Here is a 15,260-nt window from a genome sequence, read left to right on the forward strand (position 1 = left end):
CAATATTCTGGTTACTTTTACAAACGTTTGTACAAATAAAAACCGTGGTCTAAGGTTATTTGACAGAACTTACGTCGCTCTTGAAGTACAATCCAACAAATACAGTTTCGTGTAAATATTATAAAATTTCATTTGCCGAATTTTACTTATTTTATGACCCATAAGTAAAAGATATATGTGGACTGTTACACTACTGGTAAAGAGGCATGTTATATGGATCGTTCTAAATGAAAACGCCCAATTCGAAAACATTTTTTTCTTTGGATTTGGATTATATTTTAGGTAACATTACGAAGCATCGCCATTTATGTTTTTACATGCTTCACTTCATTGGCACCCATTAGAAGTTTTCTTCGAGGATTTGGTACTCAATACAATAGAAAATGTAACGGTAGTTTTAAATTCATATTCATTTCCTTGAAGAAAAAATCTTGAAATATGTAAATATTTGAAAATAGCCCACTTTGCCAGGTGGCAAAGTGGGTTATTTTATTTTTATTTATTAAAATCAGCCTGAAATACAGGCTGATTAAAAAATGGTATATTATTAAGTATAAATTCGAGAATAATCATAAAAAAATTCCTTACGGCCGTTTGACGTGTTAGGAAACATAGATGGATCACGTGTTCGGCGGTAGTCTGCGCAACTGCGCCAGCGATGACGTAGCTATGACGAAGACGAACGTCACACAAATGGCTGGTCGGTGGTCTGCGCGCGTGTGTCCAAGTTCACTGTAATGTATATTTACTTGTGTTTGTATAATAAATGTGTTCACTGTTGTTCGTGTTTTCGTTCCACGTGCCTCATATAACTAACATGACGTTCCCTTACGAAAATAAAATATCGATTTAAGTAAATCGACGGATTAAAAAAGTGAAAAATTAGCTACTGTTGGCAGATTCACTCTAAACAATTTTTAAGTCTTTTTGTGATACTTATTATAAAATGAAGAAAACTATAGGTAAAGACATGATGCTTTGAAAATTATTTTCAAAAACGAAAGTCTAATCGATTTTATGTACCCAACACCCCGCAGTGAAAAAATATGGTTAAATTCCTAACAGAAAAATTAAACTTTGAAGACATTTGATTTTCATCTGTCTTAAAGGATGAAAACAATGAAACAATGTTAGTTAATGTTTTATTAATTATTTTATGTCGTAAATTATTTGCTAGTAAAAATAAGACGACTATCACGAAAAATTTCACCGCAATAATGAATAACAGTTCGCTTTGCTTAACTTTTCAAAACTTTTGCCTCATGATTAAATATGTTTTCATTCGGTAACTGTGCCTAAAATAGTCCAGTATTTAGTATGATAGATTATGCTGGAACTCCGCATCTAAATTCGTTTAGTTTTTGGCTTTAAAAAACACCGGTTGTTTTTTATTACACTTTATTGTTATGAAGCATGACTTCCGGAGCGATTATCTCGCAGATTGTTGCAAGAACGATTCCATAAAATTTAACAATCTCGGTTATACATACCGCTTTATGAGGGCGTAAATTAAGGAGAACAAGATAAAATGTTTCCTTCACTCTAAAACCTGTTTATCAGTAAAAAACTGCAAGAGATGAAGACACTCATTCTAAACCACATTACTTTTAACACTTTTTAGCAAATCTCGTTTATCCTTGCATTGGCCTTACGTGAAAACTTAATGGGACATTTTGTTTGAACGCAAGCTCCTTCGAGAATTTGTACCCGGCAATGGGTTTTCCTCACCTAAACTCACGTTATGGCCAAGATATTAACGAAGCTACATATTTGGTTCTAAACTAAAGTGGTTATTTATAACTTTACACACAGAAATAAAGCAACTTGAGTTAAGCGTTTCGTTTATAAGTAACTTTTTATTTGATAATTTTAATAACAATAATTTGCTAATTGTGCATCGTTTTTAAAAACCCGCACCTTGTTTTGCGTTAACATTTTTTAAGCTTTCACCGAACAAAAATTTTCTGCTAAAAGAATGTGTAGCATGAGTGGGTATTTAAGTCTAACAAATTATGATTCTATCAATGTTTCCATGTCTAAATGTTCCTTAAAGTTGATTATTGACTGACACTTAATTACACATCTTTGCAGTAATATATTTTTAACCCTGTAATAGTATATTACATAACAAGAGTGGTACGGCACCCATTACACACGAGTTTCAAAGTTCGAGCCACAAGCGATAGCGAGTGGCGTAATTGGAAAGAGTATGTAATGCCTTTACCACTCGAGTTTTGTACTATACTTTTTCTACGACCACTTACCCTCTAAGTAAAAATACATTTTTTTTTTCAACTTTAAACAGATTTATGTTGTAGAAAATATAACAAAATGTGAATAGAACACAACATTTAAACTTTGTGGTAGTAGTTGTTTACAGGTACAGTGCAATTATGAAAAGTTAGAATGGGTACATTTAGATTAGTTTCATCAGTTCATCACTATGTGCTGAATAGTTAATAGTCTAACTATAATGTGACGTAGGTCCCTCTTTATTAAATTTATAGGAGGTGGACGGACCGGACTCTGTGTTAACCATACAAACAGATTTTAATACCGAGTTTGTTATTGTTTTATTTTTATTTTCCGACGTTGAAAGGTTGTTATTTATTGCATTTGTAATAATATTTACCACTGAACTAAATCCAAATTGAAACGTCAAAATTGGCGTTAGGTACTACTTACTTGATTTAAAAACCGTGCCTTCGCAACTGTTACACACGGTTTTGGGAACTGTGTGTGTTAAGTTGAGTTTAATATGATAGGAGTAGAAAAACTGTTTTGCCTTTCCTTCTTACTCTCAAAAACAATTCAAATAATATTTTTCGTGACTACCTTTTATGCTGAGTTACTTATAATTGTTCTAGTAAATGTTCTGACATTTGATGTAATACCGCGTGATCAGAAATGAGTGAGTCTGTTGCCAATACTTTTTCAACAAAAAGCTGAACTTTTCTTGCGTTCATGTTGGCATAACAGAAGTAATTGTATGAAATTGTAGAAAACATCATGATACCAATTTCAACTAAAATTCCAGGATTGCCAATAAACTCAGTCATTTCTGATCACGGAGTATATTTAGCAGTATTTATCTCATAGGATATTTAAAATTGTTGGTCGATAGTTATAGTTATACATATAGAGTGTTATTGAAAGGTACGTACAACAAAATTGACAGTTCTTCGCGAAGCCTAAGAAGTCTGAAAATGTTATTTTGTGTTATCAAAATTATAAGGGGAAAATTAACCCTTATCCAACCTTTTTAGACGCTACTGAAGGATAAATAGGTAAAATTAATTTATTTTAGTGAATCCTAGCAACTGTAACAATAAAACTTTTGTCAAGACTAAATGTTGCCATAGAAACGAAAGATGATCTTTTTATCAGAGGCGTACAACAAATTTGGACATAAATTGTCATAATTTTTATCTCTAAAAGGAGAACACTTTTACCTGAACTTTTTTTAACTTTTGGCACCCATACCTCGAGACCAATTGTGGATTTTATTTTGTACGTACCTTTCAATAACACGCTGTATAAATTTTAATTTTGTGCTTTTTACTTCCCGAGTGTAAGCTAAGGAACGAAGTATTGTAATCGAGTCCATCAGGCGACGTTCCACTTTCGTATGTCTCAACGTTTCATGACTACGAGATTAAGTACGAAAAAATAGGTTTCTCGTTTCCGTCTGTCTGTCTGTCGTCTGCCGTTTGCCGTCTTTGTCTCTGTAGATTTTTATTAGGCAAATAATCTCCGTAACTACCGGACCGATTGTTGTCAAATGTTGTATGTATATGAACAATATGGTGTAGATGGTAAAACGCAAACCAAAATTTGTTTGATCATTCCCACCAACAATGATCTGACGTCATCTCCAACGTTTGCAATTGTAAATGTTATTTAAATTTTATATCCTTTATTCTCCCCAAAAAAAGTTGTTGCCGTTATCTCAAAATTTTCCCAAATAAATCTAAATTATGTGGAATATTAAGAGTCGATGCTTGTGATTTATCAGGGGATTCATATTTTTTAGAAATGCTACACAGTGATTTAAAAAATTAATGATTGAGGCAACACCTTTTATTGCCCATCCCATTTCCCAGAGTATTTGAAAATGCAGTACTGTTATTAATAGTATCACACTGCGTCTATTCAAATTGATATATGCGTTCTTGCTAAAATATTGATAACGTCATCAAAAAATTTTATATGGAAAACCTGTTTACCTGTACCTTAACAACCCACACATATATTCATTTTAGTTCATAGGGATCCAAAAAAAGGCAAAATGCCCAAAGTTAAATTTTATATTATAATGTTTCGCACATTTTATGGCGTGTAGTGACCAACGTGAAGATCACATTTTCTAGTCGCCTCTGCAATCATTTCTTCGGAGGGTATTTTATTGCAGCTCCAACAGACTGAGTCAATTAGATTAATGTCTCAACCTTTACTTTATCACACTGGCTACGTAGAACCAAATAACTGTAAAATTTATTTCCAATATGTAGATTATCAGCATTATTTCGCGTAGTCTAGTGTTTTCGTAAAATTTTTTTTTTTCGTTCTTGATATAATGAACAATTGCTGGAATTATTTTAATTGTTATTGCTAGACTGTCTTAAAAGTCTGTATTTATTAGGTTCTAAGTAAATTATTCTTCTTAGAACTATAAGGAAATTTATGCCAACCGTAAGAGGTTGCTGGTCTAGAGAAATTTTGTATTACGTGCGCGAAATCGTGCTTTTTTTGCCCGAGATCCAAACACGAGGGCCACACCACATTCGAATGCGATCGAATAAGCTAGAATTCGTACACGAAATATAAAAAACATTTTCTCTACAACTGCAGAACATAATTTAAACTCCTAATTTGGAAGAAAATTTTAAAGGTTACAATTTTGACCAGACTTACAGTCATGGATACCAAGGAGAACGCATCACGATCAACAAATCATTTGTCACTTTCCAAGTGCAATTTTCGTGTTTGTGCTTTTCCAGTATAATTTTTTCTGATGTTATTAGTGTTATACAGTGACTATGTATAATACTGTACCACAATAAGGTAATCTTCTCATTTTTCAATTAATATTTTGCTTTTTTTGCTTTAATGTTTTACTTTTTTTTGCATTTGCACGTCAATGAACATTTAACCATGAAAGAACCTAGTACTTCCGGCTTCCAAATCCGTCAAAAAATGTAAACTTTTTTGATGGCGGCAGAAAATGATTTTCTTCGTCATATCATTTATGATAGCAGTGACAGCATTGATGAAGATTACAGATTCTTTATATGAAAAAGGTAATAAAGTCAAAACGGCGAGTATATTTAAATTAATGTTGATAATACAAAAGAGGAACGGTTGACTAATAAGGTGATTTAATTGTCTTTGAAATATTTCACTGACTTCTTTGGACAACCAAAACCTTTCACGCCAATCAGACTACCGCTTTTATCATTAAAAGAGAGGGAATATGCTCAGACGCTTTCTTGATAAAATCAAGTGCTTCCAAATGTAGCTAGCTCTCCATCTATAACTATGAATCTCAGGGAAATTATTAATTTTAAAAATTCAGCGATTATCCGAGCAGCAGCAATATCACATTTTTAAGCGCACTTGGTAAAATATATATATAATCAACAAATTCTTGAGACGAAGTTGTCAACATATGCAATGCAATTATTGTCTCCAGAATTTCAGGACGCGTAAGTTTTCTACACAGCTAGCTAACTAATAGCATACGGCTAAAATACAACAGCACATCTGCGTCTTATTAGGGGGTATTTTTTCAAAATGTACAAATTTATTTACTAATTTTTACTTCCCGAACGAAGTCAAGGAAGTATTGTATTGTAATAAGGTCCATCCAACAAATGGCTACTTTTATGTATTCTCGGTGTGTCGTAATCCCTAGAGTTCGAAAAAGTAGGTGTTGTGTTTCCGTCTGTTTGTTATTTCTCTGTCGTCTGTCTTTTGTCTGTCTTTCGTCTGTCCGTCATCTATCCTTCATCTGTGGTTTATGAATCCCTGTTGAGTTTTTACCCTAGACAACTAGATTCAACACATATCAAAATTGTATAACAACATTTTGCAATTTAACTTTGAAACTGTAAAACCGAATGTCCTGGAATCTTGCAACGAGTGTAGCATTGGTATTTTCGGGCACGTAGGGTGCCGGAAACGCTAATTTATGAACATAGTAATAATATTTTTTAGAATTACTCATACAGGCGTAACTCAAAAATTAATTAATGTGGCAATCTATTTGATTATCAAATCACCCCGTTGTATCGAAAATTTGAGTATACGTTATTATTGGTATTACACTGCACCCATTCAAACTGACATGTGTCCTTGATACAGCGTTGATGAAGTCATCACAAAATTTTATTATAGAAAAACTCACTTGAAACACATAGGTATATGACATAATTCTTTACCTGTACTTTAACAATCCACACACATCTTTATTTTAACTTATTCCTCCTAGTTTAATTTTTTAATTTTTCGAAGGACCAGCATTTGTTATCCTGTACTTCAGGGAGAGGAAAGTTTTATTTCAATAAATCAGACCAAGTTTTTTCCTGAAGTATTATACCGCCTGTCTGGAAAATGGCGGATTAACTCTTCAGTACGTTATATACGGGAGTTTCGGGAAAAAATTCTTTATGATTTTAGATTACGAAAAAAACGTGATTTTATAAAAGTAAAATTGGCAACACAGCACACACCTAATGCGCGAATACCTCCGGCTTACTTTCTGGTTTCTTAGTAACGATGATGACTGAAATCCACCTTCGCTTTATATCAAGCAAACATTGTTGTCAAATGGAATTTTATCAAATTATTACAAAAACAACACAGCCATATCTTTGTGCATTCTAACTGAAATCGTAATGAAATATGGTCATGGCCGAGAAAAATATTAACTAAAAGCTTTATTAATAGTTATTGTGATAATGAATGAGTTGTTTAGTTGTTAAACGTAGCAAAAGAACCAATTTTAAAATCATTATAACTCCACCAAAATGTGGGAAGGATTTTTTTTATTATTTTTTCCAGGCTCACTAGTTGATTGTTAAGAGCGTAGCGGAGAGTTAATCCGCCATTTTCCAGACATCCAGTATAGTGATCCATATGGAACCAAAATTAAGTCTACCACATAATTCAATTCTCTAACTTCATCGTATTCAAATAATGCTTAACACGCCGGAAACAACGATCAGAATGTAATATTGCCATCTTACTTGAGATACCTTTAATATTCGTGTTTACCAAATACCATTTCATGTCTATGAACTATTTCGCAATTAAACTGTGTGCCATCTGTATTTCCCTGCAAAATGTCTGGACTTCCATGCGAGAGTTGAAAAGAGCTCTCCCATTTCACTTACATGTGTTACATCCATTCTACACAATACACGCAACACTTGTTCTTTGTGTCCTAAACGAATTCTTTCTTCCAGAAAAAAAAGCGTTTTGTAGTTGTCTTTTGCAGTAGTTCTTATAAACCTGACATTTCTCAGGCTATCGCGTTCAATAATCTGATTCGGGTGTTGTTGCGGCGATAGGATCAAATAATGAAATTAGAAGTTTATTCGAATTGACAACGCCGGGATCCTTTGTATGTTTAGTAATTTGGTCGCGTCACGCCGTTGGGGTCTTAGGATAAGTCAATTTTGCGGTTAATAAAATAAAGAACCCTCTCTCCACTATTTCTATGCATGATCGATGTTCCAGAGCGACTACAGGGAGAAAAAGGCAGAAATGCCCACGTGCTTTTAAAGCAATCACTTAAATTGAATACTCCCTATTCCAACCAAAGAAATTGGAATCAGTCATGGAGTTACAGTTGCGCAAAAATATGAAAGAAGTCGTCTGACCTTCCATTGTTGTTATTTTTGATTAACATGTACCTATTTACTACATGTAAGTCCATACAATTATTACACGGATTATTAAAATTTATATTATAATGGGATCATGGCACTGTTCGGTTGTTAATTAAAAAAATCCTTCATTAACCCTTCGACCAATCAGAATTTTCTCCCACCACAGCTGAACTTGATAACCTGAGAAATTATATTACGTATTAAATATCAGTTATTTGCTTTCATTTTCAGAATTTGCCAAAAAAAAAAACAAATGTATTGAAAACAATTAGCAATGAATAATTATTGTTAATAAATTCCAAATCATTTCAGGTGGTAACATATCCCTTAAACCAATTTTTAAAAATTTTCAAATATTTTCATATCGTCGACAAATCAGTCGTTAGTATTGTTTTGCATATTTTTCAAATTATAAAAAGATACTAGAGAAACACTTTGTTATGTCGATATACTGGGATTATCAAACAAAACAAAGAGGTGGAATGTATTGGTAATGAACGATAGGGGTCGGTAGTGACCGATATGTTACCATTTTGTATTTTTGTCCCAAACATTGCACACGTAACAAATACTTGGACCAACCACTGAGTGGAAACAGCTAATATGTGTACTGATCAGACCTAAGGAAGTCGAAATTGCAGTACACAGATGTTCATTATGTTATCTAATCTCTTAGTGGTAAAACAAAGAGTATTTTTTCTTTTAAATTTACTCTTAAAGCATCAGAAAGGTCCGACTTTCATCCAGTTCTGATGATATTTTTATCGCCAGAATTTTCTAAGATTCTTAATGTCAGTATCCTATACTTGGCGAATAGTGGACCTACATTTGAAGGCCGCAGTATAGAATTACGATAGAAGTATTGTTACGAAAGAAATCCATACGCCCCCCGGTACGACGCCTATGGGTCTGGAAACGGAAGTCGCGAATGTGTTTTCCGGAGAAGTCCAGAAGCGGTGACGTAGGCGTTTCGAAAAAGACCGCGTGCTGTTTAAATAGAGTCCACCTTCGGGAAAGAGGATTATTCAGCAAATTCAGAGTCCAGTCAGCAAGTCGAGTGAACGAATGCATTCTGTACATAATTGCTGTAATAGTTAGTAGTATACAGGGTGTCCCAGAATTCGCGCCATTCCCGTGAAAGACATGTTCCCTGTCCCGAACTGTGCCGTAATTCGCAAAAAGAATTGTCCAGGCTTTAACCGTGTGAGAACTGGAAGGCGATTAAGTTGACCAATAGAGAGGCTGCTTTTATATCCGAACGTTTCTGTGTTCAAAGTTACCTATGCCAAGGACAAAAAATCCGGTAATACTAAAGTTGAATGAATTTTTTCCGAATCCCCCTCCGTCAACAAAAGGAAACAGAAGTGTGATTATAAATTTAATCATTTTGACAATTGTTTGTCATAAACTGTCACGAAGTTCATCACTGACCTGAACAGACGCTTCTGCGCCAAAGATGACTGATTAATGTACACAGAGACGTCAAAGTTTATTTTAAGGCAAGTAGCATGGGACAGAAGTTATTTCTGCTGCCATTCTAGTTAAATTGTATTTAACTAGGCTGTACATGCCATAAAAGAAGCAAATAATACATTTATTACTATTCTACATAGTGTAGATATCGAACAGCAGGTATTAGAAGTCATTTTCTTAGAGCCCCGTGAATAATGTGTTGTTCTTTTTAACGAAAAGTAGTGCATTTTCAGAATTCACTATGCATCATATCCCTGATATTAAGGGCCGGTTGCATAAACGCAAATCAAATTTAATCTCTGATTAAGAACAATTGTAACTATGAAAATAACAATCGTTACTATGGAGTTAATCAGAGATTAAATTTGATTTGCGTTTATGCAACCGGCCCTAAGTTTATCGTTATTTCTAAAAAAGAGTACCACATGTCCATTCAAAGAACGTTATTAAGTGTACTAAAACATAAATATCGCTTTTGGTTAATCGGTGCTTATGATTTTCAATAAACAGTATCAATTTTTACCGAACAGCTTTGTTGCTGATACCTAATCTAAGCAACGAAAAAAGAGACGAGACTTCACTTCTCTGGTGTATTGAAATCATAGGTATCTGCTGTGGTGTCAATCATGTGGGGGAGATACTGAAAACGGAGACTTATTCAAGAATAATATTGATGTTGCACATGATGATTTAAAACAGTTTCTTTAAAGTTGTGAGTACTTTCTAGAGATTGAAAAGATACGAATAAAAAATGTGACAAAAATCGTTTAGCTGCATTTTTTTTTAAGAACAATACAAACTATAAACAAATCAGTACCAATACCACTAAGTTATTGATGTCTTAGTCATACTAGTACCTATAAAGAATATTTGGAAATGATGTTAATTTATGGAGAATGTAAACGCTCTGCAGCCACTGCTGTGCGCGAATATACAATCCCCAAGCATCGGCTCCTTGACCAGCATGTGTTTCGTCGTTTGTTGCATCCAGCAAAAGAAGATGGATCTTTTTAGCCTATTCGGAAAGGCCTTCCTGGGGCTACACGGATTATTATTATTATCCACATTTCGCTAACGTGAGAGCATATCAAGAGCAATACTATTAATCTATGGGCTGGAATCGAGTAGTCGGTTGGTCCCAGATGCTGCACTCTCGTGTAATGGTAAGGATGCAGTCTTCTCTCTCTGGAAGGATACGATGAGTAGTCGATCTTGAGCATCCACTCATTTGCTCTACGTAGCGGACACTTCTCCTAGGATCCGCTTCCATCAATATTATTCTTGAATAAGTCTCCGTTTTCAGTATCTCCCCCACATGATTGACACCACAGCAGATGCCTATGATTTCAATACACCAGAGAAGTGGAGTCTCGTCTCTTTTTTCGTTGCTTGGATTAGGTATCAGCAACAAAGCTGTTCGGTAAAAATTGATACTGTTTATTGAAAATCATAAGCACCGATTAATCAAAAGCGATATTTATGTTTTAGTACACTTAATAACGTTCTTTAAATGGACATGTGGTACTCTTTTTTAGAAATAACGATAAACTTAATATCACGGATATGATGCATAGTGAATTCTGAAAATGCACTACTTTTCGTTAAAAAGAACAACACATTATTCACGGGGCTCTAAGAAAATGACTTCTAATACCTGCTCTTCGATATCTACACAATGTAGAATAGTAATAAATGTATTATTTGCCTACGATGAAATGAAACAGCTTCTTTTATGGCATGTACAGCCTAGTTAAACACAATTTAACTAGAATGGCAGCAGAAATAACTTCTGTCCCATGCTACTTGCCTTAAAATAAACTTTGACGTCTCTGTGTACATTAATCAGTCATCTTTGGCGCAGAAGCGTCTGTTCAGGTCAGTGATGAACTTCGTGACAGTTTATGACAAACAATTGTCAAAATGATTAAATTTATAACCACACTTCTGTTTCCTTTTGTTGCCGGAGGGGGATTCGGAAAAAATTCATTCAACTTTAGTATTACCGGATTTTTTGTTCTTGGCATAGGTAACTTTGAACATAGAAACGTTCGGATATAAAAGCAGCCTCTCTATTGGTCAACTTAATCGCCTTCCAGTTCTCACACGGTTAAAGCCTGGACAATTCTTTTTGCGAATTACGGCACAGTTCGGGACAGGGAACATGTCTTTCACGGGTATGGCGCGAATTCTGGGACACCTGTATTCATGCGTACAACGTAACAGTATTAACTTCTGTCAAATATTTTTTACCTTTCTATTGTTCGTTTTCTTTTCCACCTGGTCTACTTTCAATGAAGCTTCGCTTGACTCATCTTCATCTCGTTCCTATGCAGATGTTTATTTATAAAAAGAAGGGTAATAAACATTATTTGACCGAAGTGCTTACTTTTATGGTAATTCTATTACGCTCTTAAAAATTAACTCTGACAAATCTATTTGCTAGGAAAGTTCCATTGTCGAAAATCAGGACCACTAAGAGGGATTTTTTAGTAATGAACGCCTAAAATTTTCCTCAAATACTTATAATGAGGTTACCTCTATAAGAGAATCACGATTGTCAAATGTCGCTCGTCAGAGGACTAAATTTTTCTATCCAAATAAAGACAACAAATCTGTCAATAGCGCGTTTAGTTAACACCAATTTTATAATTTTCCTTAATCTGATAATTTAAACTAAACAAATTTTGATGTTATTTAGGTTATTTACGCTTGATCATCCAGCCTTTGTGGAGAGACAACATAGCGAGTGGACTCAGCACTTCTGCAGTTATATACAGGGTCATTATAAAATATTGTAGTCAACTCACCTATGAAAAACAAATGAAATTTTTCTCGTGCCGCTAATCACCAAAATGATTTGAACTGCTTTGAAATGTCACGAACGTCCAAACAAATCTGTCAGATGTGTCAAAAATTGAAATGCCCGGTTCGCGGTTTAATTTCATTTTAAAGACACGAAAAGACGCCAGGCCAGAGCATTAAGGGTTGCAGTGTTATCGAGCATTTGTGAACGCCACTGCAATACATTTCAGTTTCAAAAATTGTAAATTGTCAGAAAAACGTTTAAGGGCTTTGTCATGAATTACACCTTGGAAAGTCGATTGGAGTTGAACAGAATAAATCATCTGGTCTGTTTTGCAAAGAAGCAATAATTTTTCAAATAATGAAATCCAAAAAGTGAGGTTAAGTTTGTCGAAACCAATGAACACGGTAATTATTTAAAAAATTACATTTTTATAGGTACCCTGAAGGTAAAAATTGTGAAAAATCACGTAATGGACAATGGCAGAGCAAGTCTTATCACAGTTAACGAACACTATGAGTACCTAATGAGTTTTTGCAGTAAATAATTTTGCCAAAGTTGTGATCCCGCGAAAGTTCTGTTTGTAAATTGTAAGGAATCGTCAAAATATTGGTGCAGACATGGTTTGTGACCGGTGCTTTTCTCTTGAAAAAACACAACTGAAATCCTTGATCTTCATCCCTACAATAGGTGAAAATTGCTATGTCCAAACATTACCTTCAGCTTTGCAGTTTCTAGATATCTGAAACATGCCAGATCTGCATAACAGGAATGTCAAAGAGGTTCTACCCAAAACACGCCCACATGGCCATCCTAATATCAAGATTTTTCAAAATTTCTATAAGAAAAAAGATGAAAAAACCAATAAAATTTCAGGAGCATAGTGTTAAGAGTTCTGTAGCTGATTATGAGATCTCTTGAAACAACAGAATGTTTAATAAAGATTTTTAACTTTCCTAATAGTAAAATCACAATTATTACTAAACAGTAAGTTGAAGTAAGTTTTAAATTAAGAGAATGCAACTAACACCGAAAGAAAAATGAAAGTTACTGAAAATAAAAAACTTTATTGCAGTACCTACATACACTTTCTACATCTAATTTTGTTTATTGATCACATTCATTTACTTGAAAAAGTATCAGGCCTATGAATCGTCGTCTGCTACCCACACACCAACCTTCATTGCGTGTGATGGTGTTTCTTCAAAAGCGTGAGTATTTTCTATACATCAAATTCTGAAGTTCTGTCAGTTGACATAATAGCCTAACAGATGAAACCAGGCTTCATCAGAAAAGAACGACAAATCGAGAATCCCGTTATCGTCCATATCAGCTTGAAACCAACTACACTACCCAACGCGGCAAGGAAAATCAGCTGGTTGCAGCTCCTGAACCAACAAAATCTTGTATGGATGCATATGTAACTTCTCTTTTACGATTTTCTGACATGGGCTGTATGGTACTCCGGACAGTAAAGATTTTTGACAAAGCTTTATTCGGACTTTGTTCCATTCTCATCCTTAAATCTTCAACAACGTCTTCACTAACTTGAGGTCTCCCCGTCGGTTTTCACTTAGAAATGCTACCAGTGTCGTTAAATCTGGCCATAATTCGCCATATAGCGTCTTCAAAGATTCTTCATCAATGACAACAGAACATTTCACTAGATACTCGTTTTTAGACGCCTCCACAGAGTACACTCCATCCCCATCCTCATTTAACACCCCATTACGGTAATAGGCATGATGATTGCGCCAAAGGACTAAAAAAATCATTTGTAACACTGACCATAGTTATTCCTCTCTGTTCATTACCTGAGATTATTCCACAATGATCTGTAGTTTTGATAAAAACTGTTTTTTGAGACACTTATTAAAGTTCTAACAAAGGGGAAGACAGCAAAAATGAAAACAAGACAAGGCAATTAACGCACAAAGTGAGGGAAAACGTACCAGTACAAACGAAAAAATTATTGACATCTGACAGAATTTGATGAAGCGTTGAAACAGTGCAGCCGCTAATGTCAACTAATGTGGCGCTAAAAATAAAAATTCCAATATTAGTGTAATCCTTTCCACAAAACTGAAAAAGGCGGCACAAAATGTCACCAAAATCATGGCCTTCTTCGACTACAATATTTTATAATGACCCTGTATAAAATATACAAGATCAGTACAGGGTTTCTATCAGTGGCGGCTCGTCAGATGAGGCAAGTGAGGCGGCGCTTCACAGCATATATCTTAAGAACAGATTGACTTAATTTATAATTAAAAAAGAGTTTTCAATGCATTTTTAGTTACAAAAATAGGTTGAAATGGGAAATCTGTACATGATTTTTTATTTTTTACGCTTCCTGCTGACATTTTTCGTTGAATACTGTACGATTTATGCTCCTAGTTCTTTAACTGAAGCGGCCAGAACGTCGGTTCACTTGAACCAGCGAAGCCCAATCACAGACACGGATTTCCATGACTCAGCTCCCATACTCCTATACATGCGTTCGCTCGGAACTGAGGCGATATCTTCGGTGCTTCTCGGCCAATTTCGGCGTACTCATGAAATCATTTTTCCATTTATTTTACAGAACGGTAGGGTTGCGGGGTGCGTGGGTAATTAGCATGAACGTGAATAAAAACTCACGTGTCGGTGTTTTGTGTTATTGTCTCTTTCATAGGTATAGGTGAGTGAAAAATGAATCCGGAGTACGATATCGTCATGTTGCTTCTTGAAACGCCGTTTTCACGGCGAACCGAGCTAGAACGTCGTCAAATTTTGCTAAATATCGAGCAGTCAAAACCGTTAATTCATTTAACTTCCATTGATAAGCGACAGAATCGTCAGTACTCCAAGTTTTTTAAATCAACTTGGTACCTACGAAACATATAAATGGCTCTGCCGTAATATTTACACAATATCCCAGGATATAACAATTTAAAGAATTTCATCCGAAGTGCAAAATTACATGAAAGTTCCAAAGTACACATTAAAAATTTCATGGGCTTAAAACGTTTAGAAAAGAACACAGCAACTATTCCCGAATCCCTCCAAGAAAGTGCTACTTTCAACAAAATTTTGACTTGTAAAAACATTGT

The sequence above is a fragment of the Zophobas morio genome, unplaced genomic scaffold (assembly GCF_036711695.1).
Source record: "Zophobas morio isolate AGI-343-1 ecotype UQ-CSIRO unplaced genomic scaffold, CSIRO_AGI_Zmor_V1 ptg000005l, whole genome shotgun sequence".
Classification (NCBI taxonomy): Eukaryota; Metazoa; Arthropoda; class Insecta; order Coleoptera; family Tenebrionidae; genus Zophobas; species Zophobas morio.